The 19,677-nt window shown below is 46.4% G+C and overlaps 1 non-coding gene across 1 annotated transcript; it reads right to left on the reverse strand.

Moving 5' to 3' along the window:
- Positions 1–318: 318 nt before the first annotated feature.
- Positions 319–391, reverse strand: TRNAK-CUU (transfer RNA lysine (anticodon CUU)). Its single transcript has one exon. It is a non-coding gene; the product is annotated as a tRNA-Lys (tRNA).
- Between the last annotated feature and the right edge of the window lie 19,286 nt (positions 392–19,677).

Raw genomic sequence — 19,677 nt, forward strand, 5'->3', positions numbered from 1 at the left:
CGACATTTTTTTGTTTTTGCCTCGCATTCGCACACGCACACAGGCCCACTGAAATATATATATATATATAATGCTGTGTATGAAATGAAGCTGTGCACGAATACTTGCCTTTGCGAAGTAAAATTCACTTGTCCAGCGCACGTTTTATCTTTTTGTGTCTTGGCACATGAGCTCTTTTCGAGACCAGTCATATAAGCCTCCTCCTGGCGTAGAAAAAGAATAAGAAAACCTGGCAGTTCTAAATGCAAATAAATCATAAGAATAGCTGGATGTGTAATAATAGGGGGGTATGTATGCGATTTACGCAAAAAAAAATTGCGCCCAACGTGGGGCTCGAACCCACGACCCTGAGATTAAGAGTCTCATGCTCTACCGACTGAGCTAGCCGGGCGATGGTGGCATTGCACTCTAACAACCATAGATATCAGTGGGCTTTGCTTTGAAAGTTTTGTACGTGGTCGCGGTTGCAGAAAATGTTGCGGGAAGCACTCTTTGACCGGAACTACTTAATTTAGGCCACTGAAGAAGTTAGGGGGCTATCATCAACTCAGTGGTCATACCTCGGCTAGGTAGATGGCGCTCGTATGGCTACAGCGCAGCCGCCGGCAGGGAGCACTGGAGAGTTATGGAAGAGCGTAAGCACGCTTCCGTTTGCGACTTTACGCAACTTGTCAAATCCGCGCTTTTATATTGTTAAACGCGTGCGAACGGAGGCACAGCGATAGCTACAGGCTTAGTCGCGCCATCTGGTTTTTATAGCTGGAACCATTTTTATCAATGAATGTACGTTCCTCGCTAGGCGTATCGTTAGGCGTAGGACCGGGAAATAATCTGGGAAAGAAATAAAAAATAGAACGAATTTATGGTTGATACATTTTGGTATAACCGCGGTCTAGGTTCTAGAGCACTGTATTGTAGCTATGGGTCCATCACGTAGGGTCCACCTACAACGCGCGGCGCCACTTTGGAAACGCTATTTCTGTACGCCTTATTTGACGCCAGAAAACGCGGGATTTTCAAACAGATTCATAATTTTGGTCTGAAAGGGGGGGGGGAGGTCACAAAGAATTGACATTCTGTTAACACACTGTTTTGTTATTTCCGCAGTGTTTTTTATTTGTGCGCACTTAAACAAAACTAAATGTAATTGCATCTGTGAAAGTTACCACGGGCCATTCCGCCCGACATGACGCTACATGTCGCAAATAATCCAAAAAGAGGTCAAAAGCCTTCCTTGTATGTTGCGTTTAATTAGGTTACTGTATGCGAATTTAGTGGTCTAGAAAAGTAATCGGATATAAGAAACAAAACCATTTTCATAAGTTTGTTTTTAGAATTTCTCTTCTTGGTCACAACGGAGCTGCAGTCAACGAACCCAAGCCTGGCGCCGCTGCTTAGAGAAAACCCCTATTCTAAAAGGCCCCGGTACATGTGTCTGCTTCGTTCGGGCCCGCTATTTGCTTGGCCCGCCCAAAACTTACGGTAAATGGTAAACAAAATTGGTAAATTGGTTTTTGAAGAAAGGAAAAGGCGCAGTATCTGTCTCACATATCTCGGCGGACACTCGAACCGCGCCGTAAGAGAAGGGAGGAAGGTGGGAGTGAAATAAGAAAGAGACAAAGAGGTTGGTTAGATTTGGTTACTGGAGTTTAACGTCCCAAAGCAACTCAGGCTATGAAGGACGCCGTAGTGAAGGGCTCCGGAAATTTCGACCACCTAGGGTTCTTTAACGCGCACTGACATCACACAGTGCACAGGGCCTCTATAATTTCGCCTCCATCGAAATTCAGCCGCCGCGGCCGGGATCGAACCTGCATCTTTCGGGTCAGCAGTCGAACGCAATAACCACTGAGCCACCGCGGCGGGGCGAGAGAGAGAGAGAAAGAGGTGCCGTAGCAGAGGTCGCCGGAATAATTTCGACCACCTGGGGACCTTTAACGTGCACTGACATCGCACAGCACACGGGCGCCTCTTGCGTTTCGCCTCCATCGAAACGTGGCCGCCGCGGACGGGTTCGAACCCGGGTACTCCGGCTCGGTAGAGTAAGACTTGCGGCCGCCTATTCTAAAACTCTCTAATATGTGCAGCTCTGACTGCAAAGCGAAAATTAATACGCGAGATGGTGAAGTTAAGAGCGCACTTTCGACCGGAACTCCACCCGTCTCGTAGCGTTTGCCGCTGCAGCAAGAAATGCGTACCAACGCGCAGACACGCAGACGGAAGCGCGGTCAGCGTCTCGACAAGAGACGCTGCACAAGCAGATCTGTGCTCCGATACTGAGCGTACGCGGACACAGCTCTGGCGCAAAGCTCGGACGTAGTACAAGGCAAGGAGGCCGATGTAATTCTGGTTCATTATCGTGTCAAATTTCAGATGGAACGAAATGTAAGCGGTACCAACGCGGTACAGGGAACTCGAGCGGCGTTGTTGTCTGAAAAGGGAAGCAGGAATGGGAGAAGGAATCTCGAAGAGACAAGGAAGGAATGAATGGAATGAAAGAGGCAAAAGGAGGCATAAAGAAAGGGGAAGGGAACAAGAAAAGAGAACAAAAACAAGGAGAGAGAAAGAGACGCACATGAAAAAAAAACGCAGAAAGAGGGAAGAAAAGAAAGAAGGGAGGAAATAAATAAAAGAGAGAAAGAAAGAATGGAAGAAAACAGAAAGAAAGAAAGTAAGAAAGAAAGAAAGAAAGAAAGCAGGAAAGAAAGAGCGAAAGAAAGATAGAAAGAAAGGAAGAAAAAAGGAAGGAAAGAAAGAAAGAAGGATGGAAATAAATAAAAGAGAGAAAGAAAGAATGGAAGAAAACAGAAAGTAAGAAAGAAAGAAAGAAAGGAAGAAAGAAAAAAGGAAGGAAAGAAAGAAAGAAGGATGGAAATAAATAAAAGAGAGAAAGAAAGAATGGAAGAAAACAGAAAGAAAGTAAGTAAGAAAGAAAGAAAGAAAGAAAGAAAGAAAGAAAGAGAGAAAGAAGGAAAGAAAGAAGGAAGGAAATAAATAAAAGAGAGAAAGAAAGAATGGAAGAAAACAGAAAGAAAGAAAGTAAGTAAGTAAGAAAGAAAGAAAGAAAGAAAGAAAGATAGAAAGAAAGAGAGAAAGAAAAAAGGAAGGAAAGAAAGAAAGAAGGATGGAAAGAAGGAAAGAAAAAAGGTAAAGGAAGAAAGAAGAAAGGATGGAAGGAAAGAAAGAAAGGAAGGAAGGAAGGAAAGAAAGAATGAAATAGAGGAAGGAGAAAGAAAGAAAGAAAGACAGAAGGAACGAAAGAAAGAAAGAAAGGAAGGAAGAAAGAAAGAAAGAAAGAAAGAAAGAAAGAAAGAAAGAAAGAAAGAAAGAAAGAAAGAAAGAAAGAAAGAAAGAAAGAAAGAAAGGCTCGTACTTTGTAATTCTCGTTGAAAGCAAATGCAAAGCATGAAAGCACGATCCGCTGCTAAGTACTTTCACTGCAGGAAAGCACGCGGGATGTTCTCTAACCTTGGCTGGAAACGGAAAAATACATAGCAATCTAGTGTTTGTGAAAAAGAAAGCGAAAACAAAAGAGTATAGAAAAGGGAAGTGACAGGGAATAGTTTGATGACGCCTTCGTTGACGACACCTATCTGCAGCCGAGCAGAACCCAAGTCAGGCGAGTGCGTCCGAAGGTCAAGTGAGCCTGTCTGCTTCGAAGAGCCCTTGAAAGCCGTCAAAGCAAACGTCGGGACGACCGCATACCAGCAGAAGTACGGCATTTGAATTTTTTTTTTAAGGCGAAAGCCTTTAATGGCTCACACTGTCGTCCGTTAGAAGAGGGTGTCACACGCGTTTAACTCGGGAACTAAAAAAGATAGAAGGAAACTAATGGTTGCGTCAGATAGAGGAGGAAAAAATGAACTTAGAAGCTAAGCTTGATGAATGCAGAGTAATTAGTTAATTAACTATAGGCAAAAATGTCGAAATTGCGTCGAAATAGGACGTCGATATAGTCACGGGAACGGGAAAATGTCGGATTTGTGTCAGATTAGTTGGGAAAACGTGTAATTAAGCGTAATTAACACTTAAGATCCCCGAAAGATGCATAATTTGGGTATCGATATAACCACAGGAACGGTGTTACGTCATATCTACCGGAAGTCGTCACGGCATAGTGTCCTCGGCTTTCAGCTCTCAACACTTTAGTTGCCAAAGTGTCCTCGCAATTTTTCAGCGGTTCAATTCACGATCGGGAAATTGAGAGGATTGTCGATGACGCAGTGTTCGGAGTTTAACGTAGGAATGGCACACTGCGGCTCGCATGCTCTGTCGAGGCTCTCGCGTCGAGCCTGCCAACATTTAGTCGGTTGTAGCACTGGCACAGGCAGTGATCGGGATGCTGAGATGGATGAGTGGAGTGACAAGAAAGAAAAAAGCCCGGAGTAGCGGTCAAGGTCACAGAAGCCTGAACGAAAAGTCCCAGGAGGAAGGCTGCATTGGTTTGGTCTCGTAATGAGGAGGAAAGGTCAATACATCGAAAAGAAATCTACAATACTTGAAGTTGGTGGGTACGCACCTAGGACGACCTGAAAAACAGGTAAGACGATGTGCAGAAAGATTTTAGGGTGAAGAATCTCAATAGGGGTTAGGTTAATGACAGGGAGAAGTGGACAGTGCTCATCAAGAACAGCCACCCTATAGGTTGAAAATGGGTCAAAGGCTTTAAGAGGGTGTGTTTTTCGCTGTACTGTTCGTAGCAGTAGTAAATAAATTTACTAACGAAGCAATAGCCTCCCTATGTCGTAATGTGATCGTTATATGTGGGTCTCATGAATCATGGTTGGCAGGTTTTCAGCTAAATGAACTAACTTAGATAAATTCTTATAATGTACAGGAGCCACTAATAGGTCTGAAAGCGATGAAGGTGAGGATTTTGGTGCTTTTGCTGAATATTTTAGTAAACTGCATTGTAAGGAGCGGTGTCAGTAAAGAATTTCCAAGGGACTCTAACAACGACTATCCCACAGAGACATGCAGGCTCCGGCCGTGTCGCATAAGTGGTCTTCTCACAACTATATATAGCAGGCACGACCACAGAAATATAACAAGCCTGTTGGGACACGATGAAGTCTGAGTATAGGAAAATAGATTGTAGCTAATTCCTGCCCTAGTATAGGGAGGTAAGGAAGAAAAAAAATCGATTACTATATTTCAAAATAATACATGACAATGCGCCAAGGTAATTTCGAAAGAGAAATAAAGTAGGCATGATTATATGTTGGCGGGCTAGTTGGTCAGTTCTTAAAGCTTGAAACACTCGCAACGCTCCAATTATTTAAAATTATCTAAACTTGAATATTTTCACCTATTTGGTAGTCATCGCTAGTTAGTGTGTTTCACGAGTTTGTTGCTATACGTCCTGGTTCGCGTTGCGCTGCAAAGAAAAGGGGAATTTCGATAATTCGAAATCGCTTCATTCGAAGTTCGAATGAAGCGATTTAGAATTATCGAAATTCAGCAATTCGAACTCCCGAATTTCTTTAGTTAACACTTTGGTCTTTAGCATCACATGTATTAGGTGGAGTCTGATCGGGCTGTCCTTATTTCCAACTCCGCATATAATTCGAACAAATGTTCCCTGTCCGCTTCGAGCTCTAATTAAGAAAATTCAGTTATATTTCAGGTCAAAGTCAGAATACTCGAGTGCCGATTCAAGAAAAAAGAAACAGCAAAGAATGCCGTTGAGTTAATGAAGTAAATGTAAATGGCCAAAAAAGAAGTGACTCCACCAGCGCCTCTCTCAGAGCCAAAATACCGGCCGCGCGGTGCATCCTGGTTTCTACGACGTATTCATTTTTTTTTTGGTCTTTACTAATACTCGCTAATTGGACAGCGCGTGCGATCAGGACGGAACGCGGAGAAAATAGTGCCTAAGAGGCGAGTTCTATTTAGACACGCCCGTGCACGTATAGCAAGTAGCAGAAGCAACCGAAGCAGCGGCAGTCGAACCGTTCTGCTAAGACCGCGAGCGAGCAGCTACATGGCGGGTAAATAGGCAGGCGGGCTAAAAAAACAAGAAAAAAAAAGAAATGGGATCCGAAAAAGGAAAATAGTTGGCTCTTCCCGATGAGCACGTAAGTCGGCGCGCGACACCTTTCCTCCGTGTGTCTCGGGGCTCTGTGTCGCCCGGCCGCCCCTAGGCCGCCTCGGTCAGGAACGCAAGCCCGATCTCGCCTGGCGATAAACCGCGCGCGAAGCAGCTCCTTGTAGGTCGGCCCGAGGAAAGTATTTAGCCCGGTCGCTTTGATCGCCGCCAGAATCGTTGTTGCTGCCCCCTGGGGGTAAGGGGGGGAATTCGTCCTCTTGGCTCCGGCCGAAGCAGAAGAAGCAGCAGTGTGGAAGAAGAGAGGCGACGCGTGCTCATCTTTTATTTACTTTTTTTATTTTTTGGCGGTCACGTTTCTCTGGCGAGACCGGGCGAACTTTCCTCCTCTTCCCTCTCGCCCTCTTCCCGCGTACGCATTGCCCGGGGTGCATCTGGATCACGAGTCTCGATACAAGGGCGCCAGTGCAAGTACGCGGTATACGAGGAAAAAGAAGAAAAAAATGGCGAGCACGCGAGCGAAGTCCGATTCGGGCCGAAGAGAGCACAAGAGAGATCAGGGGCCTGGTGACGGCTTTCTTTATAACGGGACGTACTGGACTTGAACTTGGCGTTGGGTTCAAAAAGAAATTGAGGCAGTGTATATAGAGACATCATTAGACAGAACTTTTATTGAACGTTTAAGGGGCACTGAGTACAAGTCCATTCTGTTCAGTGTAGCCTCTGGGATCAGCGCCCGAAAATCGATGTACTGAACGTTAAGGGGATAGCGAGAACAAAGCCAGCCTCTCTTCAGTGTGACCTCCGAGATCCGTTCCCCGGGTATATCTGCACTTGACAAGCCACGTTCGCTCTGAACAGAAAGGGGTAAAAAGAGAATAAGCTGTCCTCCAGCGCACCCTTATAGCGGCAGTGTATGCTACCCGGTTTTCGGAGCAGATTTGATCACTAAATATACGGAATGTTTACTCTTGCCAACGGAGGTGTATTCTCACTGCAAGGAATAGTATTTGATTCAGTTAACAATGGGACTCGGAGGCCTTTAAACGTGGCGCCGGAGGACTGGAGGTTAGCAAACAGAGGAGGTTGAAACCTCGGTTAAAATCTTCGTAACTGCTAGAACTTCGCATGTTTCGAAGAGGGAGTTTATTTCCGTTGCCAACCATGAGTATTCCATATCTTTAATGATGTATATCTGCACCAGAGCTCAGGCAGCGTATCCTGCCCCGTAAAGGGAGTGCGCTTGAGGACAGCTCACTCCCTTCTTACTAATTCTGTGTTTGCAGTGCAGGCGGAAGTGACGAGTGTAATAGCCCGCAGTGGCAGCCACCGTTAGAGTTGAAATTATTCACAGTAGACATTTCAGCAGATCTTAACCAGGGTCGTGATTTGACCGCCATTAAAGTCTCCTGTTCCTATCTGAAAAAAAAAAAAATTAAAGTAACTTCTGGTGGCAATGAATAGAGCTATGCAGTGCTTCCTTTTGTGTGGCTCCTTATGCATTGTCGCTGCTTTCCATCCCCGGGCTATAGAATACGGCCGTTTGGATTCTGTGTTCCCCGTTTCCACGTAGAGAACGCTGCAGCAGATCTCGTTCATTTTAGCGCGATAGCGTGGTGCTACCGTTCCGCAGAAAATTCGGCGTCGGCGTTCTGAGCGAAAAGCTCCGGAGACTCAACCTTTGACATTTTTCAAGCGCTAAGACAACAAGGACGAAGAGGGAACAGACAACGTAATCGTGCACTTATATCTTCATAGTTCTGTTAGTCTCGGTAGCTATACTGTGTAATCGCGCACGTGCAATTTACTGCCGTGTCATAAAAGCGTTCGAGAACTGTTTTAAGCACTTGCGGTTTTACGAAATAAACAGTTGGAAGTAGCGCTCGTCCTTGTCTGTTCCCTCTTCGTCCTTGTTGTCTTAGCGCTTGAAAAATGTCAAATATGCACCAACTAGCCCGATCCGCTACCCTTCTGAGACTCAACCTAGGAGGGCCCCCTAGGACATGCGACCTTGTAGCGTTATCACAACCTGCTCACCGGATTGTGAGGAAACTGATCACCGTGGAAGGTGGCAGTTACGCATATGATGGTTTACCGTTCATAGGATTTTAACGTCCCAAAGCAACTCAGGTTATGAGGGACGCCGTAGTGAAGGGCTCCGGATTATTTCGACCACCTGGGGTTCTTTAACGTGCACTGACATCGCACGGTACACGGGCCTCTAGAATTTCGCCTCCTTCGAAATTCAGCTGCCGTGGCCGGGATTGAACCCGCGTCTTTCGGGTCAGCAGCGGAACGCCATAACCACTGAGCCACCGCGGCGGCTGGCAGTTATATGAGTGTTTAGACGCGAGAGGTTGCTTGGAAAAAAGCAACCTGGGCCGCACGAGGCCCACCGCTGGGAGCACCTTCCATCGGAGGGCAGTGCAGCGTCGCTTAACCGCTGCACCACTGCGCCAGGTGCGGTTTAAGGACTCGCAGGGATCTCTGAAAGTGAAGTCGAGGATGACCAGTTGCGCATATATGCGCATTAACTCAGTAACGTTATCTCGCCATACCCTTAAGGCGGAGCTTAATTCCGTTTTTTTTTTTTTCGTATCTGAGTTCTAGTACGCAGCAGCAGAGAGTATCCTTGAATAAGTTCTCGTTTTCGCTACTGCTATACAGAGGTGTACGCATGGGTGGGAGAGGAGAACAACGCATCTGACTCATCCATTGGTGCGACCCCATAAATTAATCGCATTAATCGCAGTCGTACGTTTCTAGCTTTTAACAAGCTACACATCTGGCGCGAAAATTCCTGACTGAAAGTTTTCGACAGACCAATCGCGGAGATCATCATGGGTGTCCCGGTATGGGTAAAAAAAAAAAGAAAACATAAATTGCTCTCAAATGAACCCTTTGCCGTGGTTCATTGGTGAGGGCGCTTTGAAGCTCAACCCTATATCAGCACATGTAGCGAAACACAATCAAAACGCAACTAACCTCCTCTCCGAAGGCTTTCAGATTATGAGGACTCGCCGGACATAGGGGACTTGGAACACTTAAAGACGAGGTACTGCTGTTGGCACCAGCAGTTATGCCTGCCGAATGTGCCCCATATACTGCTGCCCCAGAAGATCACAGTGCCCTCTAAAAAACTTTACAGGTAGTTCTGCTATCGCGCGCTCAGTTTCTTCAATAATATTTTCTAGGAAAACATTTTTATTGGTGTCATGAAGGATGGACAGAACACGCCTACCCTAGCAACTTGCCTAGACATCATTTGCCCTCGAGAAGCAGTGCCCAGATAACTATATAGCCTCCGCTGCTAACCCCACTTTCTTGAAGTTTGCCGATCGCACTTAATCTAGGGCGCAGACCCTGACCTCTGACCTTGACTACCATCTGCAACTCCATCGCCCTGTCCACCACCTCCCACTTCATCCTGTTTCTACAAATCCGACTAACCTCCGACACAGTTACCTGAATAACACGTCTCTATACAACACGTCCGTATGTTCTCGCCTTCGCATGAGACCTCAAAACAAGCGAGGGACAGTGACAGACAGCTTCGTGAAGAGGATAGCTTCATCCGAAAGTAACAAAACCATCGTTCACAGGCGATGGCTTCATAAAAAGAAAAAAAAAACTACAAGCCTAAGCGCCATATACTGCACCCCGCAGGGACAGTCTGCTACTTGTCCACCTAGTCTAGGCCGTAACTTTATCGACCACTCACGGTCGAGTTCTGGGAGCGTCTGTCGGTCAGCAGTACGTCCCAAGAGAGGCAGCGGCAGCGCGCGGGCACTTATACGGATGTGGCCGGGTGTTGCCTGTGGAGGTGGACCAAGACGAATGGCCTCTCTCGCAGTCAGTGACACACGCACACACACAGTGCGAAAAGAGATAGCGCGATTTGCCTCTTTCGTTCTCACGCTGTTTCTCAGCGCGAGGCCGTTCACGTAATTCATTGCGCAGAGCGGCCATTTGCGGGGAGTGCATCGACATCGCGATCTGCCCACCGCCAAGATCTCCAACGCCGCGTTCAGCGGCAGCCGAAGATTTAGAACGGCGCGCGTTCTAGACTCGCTAAATGCGCAGCACTGCGGCGAAACAGCCTCCGCCAGGTTGTTGCTGCTGCTGCCGCCGCTATGGCCGTTGGTGGTGGTGCCGTAACGCTTTCAAGGCCGCCCATCGGACGCAAGTGAGCGATTCGATGGGAGTGCCCCTTCTCCATTTTCTTCGCGCGCTGCGTCGATGTATGCGCATATGGTCTGAGAGCCGGCCGCTGTGTGAGTGTGTGTGCCGCGTTTTGGCGGTTATAAGCAGCCCTTGGTTTGGAACTGATAAAGCGATGCAGGCCTGGGCACGGACGACAGAACTACACAGACACTGCGCTGAAGCAGAGTGCAGTGCAGTTCGTACGTCGTCCATGTCACAGCGCTGGGTTATAAATTCGCAGGCGTGCCTAATTCATAATATGTTGACATTGAGATAGCATTAACAGCTGTTGATGCCTTTGCCGGAACCGATGCCAATTCTAGTTTGATGACGTCATTTCCCTGCAGCCAATGGCAATGCTCCGGTATGGTGACGTCACTTCCGTCTGTAATTCTTCAGTGCCGAACTGCTCTGAACACTTCACCCTTTATTTGGTGGAACAAGCGTTCATTTAATGAGGTGCAGGAATATTTGGTGCGACGGCCCCAGCTCTCTTGGGAGAGCAAATCTTGTCGCTATTTCACTAGAGGACGCGCGGCTACAGTCGACGTGCAAATTGGGGACCTTTTTTTTTCTATGGATTTTTTCCGTTATTTATTCTTTGACCATTTCTTCACTGGTAACTGCTGGCAGCGGCGTTTGTCAGCCCTGGTACAAATGCCGAGACTTAAGCAAAAGAAAGAATAAGGAAAGGAATAGCTGGAAGCATCCTCCTGGAGCGATGATGATGATGCTTCTAAAAGTAATTAGTGTGATCTGCATGCATGCTTTCAGTTTCAGCTTACCTGAATGATTTTTGTATATAACATTTGTGTTAACAGAGAAGTTCTTTAAAAATACGCCTGCGACGTAATATTGTTCACTCACTCACTCACTCACTCACTCACTCACTCACTCACTCACTCACTCACTCACTCACTCACTCACTCACTCACTCACTCACTCACTCACTCACTCACTCACTCACTCACTCACTCACTCACTGCTCATCGCTAGCTCAACTCCATTTGCTCACTTTGTGAAAATTTGGAAGAAACTAGACAATAAATAGAGAAATAATTGAATTCGAAAGTCTGATGCAGAGGCTACTGCACTCTAGTTGAGCGAAGCATTTTGAGCAACACTATTGAACAGAATAGAGGACGAGGCTACAACCGCGTAAATACGGTATCGACACAAGTACTGCCCTCTTTCGCTGAGTCGCGTATGGAGGCAACGACGTATGCGTCGCGCATAAGTGTTGACTCGCGTCGCGGTTATTTTGACTGGCGCGCTGTGCACGTCCGGGGTGCATGCATATACGAAGACGTGTCCTTGAGATCGAGATCGTCCCCGCCTTACTCGCTATGTGGTGATCGACACCCGGAGAAAGAGAGCGAGATTTTCGAGCGCACTCTCGACTCCCCCCCCCCCCCCCCCTCCCTCCATGAGTCAGCGACAATCCTGGCCCAACGGGTTCGTTACGGTTCTCAACGTGAGCGGGCAAAGTGGTGGCGAAATGTCTCCGTTCAGTTCTCTTTTTCGTGCCGCGGACAATGGCTGTTGTGGTTGACATACATTCTTCGTATAACCTTCCATGCGTACTTGAGTCTCGCTGAAAGCGAGTTTGATTGCTTGGACGTCAAATCGATGACGTCCGCACCTTTCCACGCATTTGTGACGGAGGCGAAGTGAATTTCGTGCAGCGCCATCTCTTGTCACCAGACCGCACTGAGATCACTCGGTCGTCGATATCAAACGACGTCATCACATAGAAATGTCACGTGACGCTATCATCAGTCACATGACCTTTTTAAATGCTCACATGACCCCCTGTGACTTCCTGAACAGCCGACGTTGATACTTAGCCACATTGCGTGAACGGCCCAACGAAATTATTTCGGAGACCTCCACTACGGCACCTCTTTCTCTCTTTCTTCTTTCACTCCCACCTTCCTCCCTTGCCTTACGGCGCGGTTCAGATGTCCGCCGAGATATGTGAGACATATACTGCGCCATTTCCATTCCTCAAAAACCAATTTACCAGTCGACCACCTGGCCAGGTGGTCGAAATTTCCGGAGCCCTCCACTACGGCGTCTCTAATAGCCTTAGTCGCTTTGGGACGTTAAACCCCATAAACCAAACCCAAACCATCTAAGTAGTTCATATTCAAAACAAGTTAGCTGCTGCAAATGTTCAAAATTTTTGCGCGCGAAGCTTTATATCCTGTTTTCATGGCCGCCCTATGTACGAACATTTTTTTTCTTTGTTTAGAGAGTGGAACCTGCTGATTTTAATCGAGGCCAGCCGATTGTGAGGTGGAATGACCACCCTAGAAATTTGCTGGAACGACGTGACAGCGACTTTCGGAAGAAACGAGTAATTAAAGGTCACTGAGGGAGGTGCATTCGTCTTGCAGACCAGTGAGTTTTCCATACATACGTACCTAGAGGAAATGCTGGCGGCGGTGCTACTCTTCATCCACCAAAGGCACGCCGGAAAGACGAGGTTGCGTAATTGACGTGTCTAGTGTTGGGCCGAAAACATAGATTCCATTATAACAGTACAATTCAGGAGGCAAACCTCCCCCCCAAAAATGCTGCGAAAGTTTCCATACTAGCCTTACACCAAACTTTCACCTGAGTTAATTTCGCTGAAAAAGTGGAGAACACGCTAATAAAATAATTTAATCTGCGCACAGTGGCAAACATCGCGGCACAGCTACCGATTCTAAGGCAAAATTCAACACTAGCAAATTTAGCCAAATGCTAAGCCCATTCTTACCAGCATGCTCTGGGTGGATGAATGAAGTGCTCTTGAAGAAACTCGCATAGACGGTGGCGCCACTTTTCACTCTGTTGTAAAGAGGAAGACGATCTCCAGGATGGCTCTTTTTCCCCCGGGGTCAAAGATGTAGCGGCCTTTATTGGCAAGAGATGACTGGTTGTTAAGGCCGGTTAGAGCGGGCAAGGGCGGGTCCAGTTGATGCTTTTGCCGCGCGTCGGTTCTGCTGCTTCAGCTGCCGATCGTCTTCTCGCCTCGCGCCGCGCATCGGTTCTGTTGCTCCGTCTGCTAAGCGTCTTCCTCCTTACACTGTGTGAATTTCAGAAACTGTATACTGCAGAGGACTTAACTTCGGCTAATGATGACGATGGCAGTGGCGATGACTACTGGGCAATACACATACGTGCACACGCCCAGTGCCTTGAATCTTTTCATTTTTCTTCTCGGTTCGCGCACTGTACGTCGTTTGCATGCGTAGATATATGTGTGCTTCACGTAAGTAGTGTGGATCACATTTATTCCACTTTTTATTCTTCAAATCAAATCAGGTTAGCCTCCGCGGTGGCTCAGTGGTTATGGTGCTCGGCTGCTGACCCGAAAGACGCGGGTTCGATCCTGGCCGCGGCGGCGGAATTTCTTTGGAGGAGAAATTCTAGAGGCCCGTGTACTGTGCGATGTCAGTGCACGTTAAAGAACCCCAGGTGGTCGAAATTTCCGGAGCCCTCCACTACGGCGTCTCTCATAGCCTAAGTCGCTTTGGGACGTTAAACCCCATAAACCAAACCAAACCAAACCAAATCAGGTTATGTTTCCATCGTAGAGTACAGATGGAGGCGTTGTAGAAAAAAGCTGTCCGAAGGAAGCTTGACGAGTCTACAGATCTGAAGTTGAGCAGGAAGGCAGTACGAAAGGTTGTACAGTTTTAAAACAAAGGAAGATACAGCAAAGAATACAGAAATAATACACGAAACAGCAATACGTACACATAAGTCAACTTAAGCCATGTTAAATGAATACATGGTGTTAAATTCTCGCCGTGAACAGGCAAACAAATCGAAACTGATGTCATGGTACATGTTAAGAAGAGACGGAAGAGTGTAGTGAAGGCATTCTTTTCCAAGGTTCAGACGAGGTGTCGGCACTATCCATTCCTTTCCATGTCTTGTTGGATAGCTTAATACGTTTTTCTTTAATTCGGCTAATTTCCTTAGGTTGATTAGATTGTTCTTGACATCTGATTTAAAGATGACGCTGAGGCGATATTTATGAAGATTATGGGCTCTTATCACTTTCGACTGACTAAAGAAGTCTGCGCAGGGATGTAGGTACGATGAGTTATATGCATGTCGGAGATGTTTTCTGGATTAAATAAATGCGTTGATGGTTTGTGAATGCAGTAGTGCCCCATACTAACTGGCAATAATTTAAATGTGAGCTGAACAGTGAATTGTAAACCAGCAACTTCTTATGAGTTGTTCTTATTTCATCCCAAGCCGTTTCACGTTGTTTCGAGCCGTTTCCCAAGCTGTTTCACGCCAGGGTTTTGGAGCAGACGGCTCTGTTGCTGAAGCTCGCCTCTGCATTTGAAACATTTTTCTCTCTTCCTGTATCTGACGTCACAGAGTATCCAGGACAGCCAGAAGAGGTGCGTCTATGTGTCTGATGTTGAAAAAACAAGCGACGTTTGGCTTCCTCGGGGAAAGCTCGGGAACAGATGGAAAAACCCTTGAGGGGACCAAGCACAACATTCGACCTCTCACACGTATTTCCGTCTATTCCCCTGCTGACGCTGCGCAAGCTATGTGCCAATCTTGCAAAAATATGTTTAATTCTAATTTGAATTTATGTGCGAAGCATAAATACAAATTAAGATTGAAATTCAATCTGACTGAATGTATTTCACTTTGAATCTTAATTTATCTGAGCATGCCAAGAAAGTCCCTGCGCTTTGCTAGCGCTGAAGCCGACCTCTCAGTCCTTCAATCAACCATTAATTAATTAGCTAAATAATTGAGTATTTCCTGACATAGGGAAAGAGGTAGATGAGGCAGGAATTATGCGCGTATATGCATATAGTAGGTGGTCACATATGGCCAGAAACTGAAAAGGGGAACACCTTTTCATAGTGAATGCACAAGTCTAGCTTTCTTGGACATAACTTTCATTTGTGAGGCAAGTGCGTAATATTGGCGCCCAACAATTCTGGACAGAAGCATTTTTTCAACGGAAAAAAGTTTATTAAAGCAGTTTTTTCGTATTGTGTAACAATTCTCTACAGCAATGAATATATCAGCAGATCTCCCGACCGAAGGCTTATTATATTTTTTTGCTATTAAAGCCCTCCACTACGGCGTCTCTCATAGCCTGAGTCGCTTTGGGACGTTAAACCCCATAAACCAAACTAAACGTTTTTGCGGTCGTCATAAACGTTGCCTGTTGGTTTTCTATGACAGTCATAACTTTTCGATGCGAGCGATGGAAAAAATTTGAAATAAAGATCTTGCGATGCATCGGAACAATGAACCCTTAACTTCAATATTAACATAACAGTACCTCACAATATTTCAATATACAAAATTTTTGTCCAATAATGTTGGACATGCGATGAGAATGGTCTATGCTTCCAATGCTTAGCAAAATCCTACTTTTAAAATATATCCTGCACTCGCACGGAGTAGTTAACACTGACATAGAAGACCAATGTGGTGCGTTTTTTGCAATGAATAGCAAAAAACTATATACAACTGTATAGTTATATAAAACTATTCTGCTATGTAAGACTATAAAGCAGATATATTGCTTTATAGCAGTATATCAACTGCAAACTGCGGATATATTGATTTTTATAATCGTATGATATGCGAGCAAAATTGCGTTAATAAACAACTTCCCGCAAAAAAAAAAAAATACCTTCATCCCGAATTTGCGTGTATGAATGAGTATACTGTACATTGCAGGTAGTGTTGTAATCGTAGTGAAATTAAAATTTCACGGGCCGATTCGCGATTTACGATCGTACTGCGCGCGTTTTTTCTGCTCGTTCTCGAAACTCACAGCAGGCTTGTGACGTTATCCTGCATGTAACTTCATTGCGACGTTCTTTGAATAAGTTCTCGCAGAAATTCAGCGTTCGTCCGTGTCTTAATATCAACGTGCACATTCGTGTGTTGGCTCAAATATACCTGCTTTGTCCGCTACTGAAACTGCATATAGCTTATAAAGGAGACGGGCTCGAGTCCTAGAAGAACCTCTTCATGCGTTGGACAACTAAAAGGTTGAAAATTAAAAACACTGAAAAACGACTGGGCCAGCATGTCGCTCTAACATGGGCGTTTTATACAAGCTTGCCGTATCGTCCAATCAGCAGAGTCGCCGTCTGGCGAACACGGGAGGAAAACAGATTTAAACTCCCCCAGCGCTCGATAAGTGACGACAACTAGCTAATATCATGTGTGCTTGCTCTAACAAGAGTCGTGATGTCATCATCGCCAGCGTGGGTACTCGGTGAAGTTGTAATGCAGCTTGGCATAGCGCGCTCTGCATTCCATACATCACAAGAATGCCCCGACTTGGTAGTGAGAGATGCACCAGTGATGGCGAGGTGTGCCAACCGAGCGCCGACCGTATCTGCGATTCCTAACCCTACACTTCCGCCAATCTTTCAAACTTTTATCTTAAGTTTTGGATCAAGTTGCATGAGACACCCTGTACTTAAGCGTAACACCGTCATAACGCTTAGACAAAGCAAAGGCACTTCGCAAGTAGGCGGCTCGTGCTTGTTGAATTCGCCTCGCAGCAGCCATTATATTCAAGCTTCAAGTATCTTGCGCATACATGCTTTGGCAAGCGCCGCAGTTTGTTTACGCTCGGCTTGGGCTGAATGGGGGGCGTGTCCACATCTTCCTTCGTGTTCGCCGGGTCGCGCGAGCGGCAAGCCGATCGCGCAGTATACGGCGAGGTATTCCGCCGTGGCCGCATTCTGGCCGCGTTAACGATTAGAGGAGCCAAGGTTAACCGCTGCTGCGCCTAGGAAGCCGAGAGAAGGGTTGAGAGAGGGAATGGCGCTCTCGCGGTCAGAGATGGGCACCCGCCTCATGCATCATAGAACGGGGGACTATGAGGACGCGCTGAAAGAAGGCAACGTTAAAGGACTACAAACGTCTAATTTTGCTGCGTGTTTTTTTGGTTTGGTTTGGTTTATGGGGTTTAACGTCCCAAAGCGCCTAAGGCTACGAGAGACGCCGTAGTGGAGGGCTCCGGAAATTTCGACCACCTGGGGTTCTTTAACGTGCACTGACATCGCACAGTACACGGGCCTCTAGAATTTCTCCTCCAAAGAAATTCAACCGCCGCGGCCGGGATCGAACCCGCGTCTTTCGGGTCAGCAGCCGAGCACCATAACCACTGAGCCACCGCGGCGGCCCGCGTGTTTTTTTCTTTCAAATGACGCGTTAGCGTTGGACACTATAGAATACATGGATCACCACGTGGTATTCGCTTAAGGGAGGGTAACGGAGTGGATTCCAAGAGAAGGCAAGCGTAGCTGGGGGCGGCAGAGAGTTAAGTGGGCGGATGAGATAAAGAAGTTTGCGGGGATACGGTGGCCGCAACTGGTATAGGGTGAATTGGAGAGACATGGGAGAGGCCTGGGCCCTGTAGGGTGCGTAGTCAGGCTGATGATGATGATGATGCTGATGATTCGCCTGCGACCGTTAAACAATTTATAATTGAAATTCTTCTGCCACTCTGTTTCAGTTTCATTAACCGAACGATAGCTGTGACGTATAGTTGAACTTTAAGTCACGTGATGCAAGATAAACTGCAATATAAACGCCGATACGTAATTTTAACTCACTAAAGCTCTTCAACCAGCTTGCTTCAAGCGCTAGAATTGCAACAAACGACTTATAACCAGTTATATTGCCGTTTTTTCGTGCCTCACATGACCTAATGTTCAACTACACGTCACAGCCGTCGTTCGGTAGATGAAACCGAAACTTAAATTATAAATTAGTTAGCGGTAGTAGGCGAATACCACGGAGTGCTTCATGTATACCAAATGTCTAACGCAGTGTGTAAAGAAGAAAACACGCAAGAAAAAACTTGGTGTCTACAGTCCTTTAAGGAAGCCAAGGGCAGCCAATAGGAAGCCTGATGAATAAAGCGCTGCGCACGCAAGAAAGCTGGTAATTGGTCAGTGCCCAGTGTCGCAATGACGTCGTTTGCCGTGGGCCAGCTGGAATACTCTTCCCACACACGTGCTGCGTATGTGGGCAAAATTTGTGAGTCCAAAATTTCTCAATTGAGGGGAAGCGGCTCTGATGGTCCAGCTATAAATGATCTCCTGATGTCTGTTTGTGCGTGCGTGCATGTGTGTGCAACGGAACGACAGAAAATCCTTTACATGAGCCGTGGCTCTCAAGCAGGCTCTACTGAACTGAGGAGTTAACCGAAAATACAGCATTTCAGAACGAATTAACCAAGCTATGTCCTGCTGCCCAGTTGGAAGAAAAAATGAGAAAGACCTCGGTCAAGTGTAAAAATAAAAATAAAAAAAGAGAAAAGAAATAAATATTGACCCCGTCCGCGCCTCTATCACAAGGGAAACAGGTGTAACTATGGGAATTTGTGAAGATTCTGATAAATAAATACAGATAATATTTGGACGGTTGCCAAGATAATAACTGGGTCACGCACTAAATTCAGGGTTTGCTTAAAGTTACTGGAAATAATTTTAGAGTGACTTGATAGCTGCGCTTCGTAATGGAAGCGACAGCAGAACGTTCCATAGGATGCGTTTCAATGAATCTGACGTCACCGAACTGTCACCACCAAAGTGGCGCTAAAAGCGTGGGGATGGTTGTATTTCTCTCCGGCAGGTGCCGCTGTGGAATGAGACACGCTCAGATTCGTACTTTATGCCACGGAAGAGATTGTAGTTCCCATTCCTGCGTACTCTCTATCCGCGAGCACGTTCAGAACACTGCGATGAATTTCCAGACAGTGCATCGCACCCTGCCGCAGAGAATTCCGGAAGTATCTTTATAGCTGGTAGGTTGGAAGAGCCTACCGCTTCGTCAACGGTGCTGCGAACCCAACAAAACAAGGAGAGCTTCCCGCACAAGACAGCATGCGTATGAGAGGTGCTGTGACTACAGCGCCGAAGTTGGCATGCTTGGGGACAACCTTGTCAAGAGCGACAGAATGACATGTTTTTCTGGCACCGACTATACCGCTCCCTCAAGTCTGCGCGGTCGGGTTCAACAGCTCCTCGAGTGTGTGTGGTGTTCCAGGAAGAACTGGCCAACTGTCATATGCGGCACAAACACTGCTCTGTGACAAGTACTTGACAAGCCAGGCGCAAAGTCTCATGGCGCTATGATTTGCGCACGTTTCCAGACTCGAGTCGAGAGAGCAGATGCCTTAGTATTAAAGGTCGGTATATATCTCTTCACTTGTGGCTTATTCATCGGCGCGTCTACAGAGCGAAAAAAATCGAAGGAAAATAAGGATCAGCTGTAACCGACCACTGCAGGCATTACAAACTCAATGCAATGTAAAGTCTCATAATTTTGTTTTACCTGTTTGGCGAACCCATTTAACATGTTCTCGCATTCCACCTTCATTCAGAAGCAGACATATATCTTCCTTTTCAAGATGACCG

This window comes from Amblyomma mixtum, chromosome 7 (genome assembly GCF_055824585.1).
Source record: "Amblyomma mixtum isolate Tamu chromosome 7, ASM5582458v1, whole genome shotgun sequence".
In the NCBI taxonomy this organism is placed as follows: Eukaryota; Metazoa; Arthropoda; class Arachnida; order Ixodida; family Ixodidae; genus Amblyomma; species Amblyomma mixtum.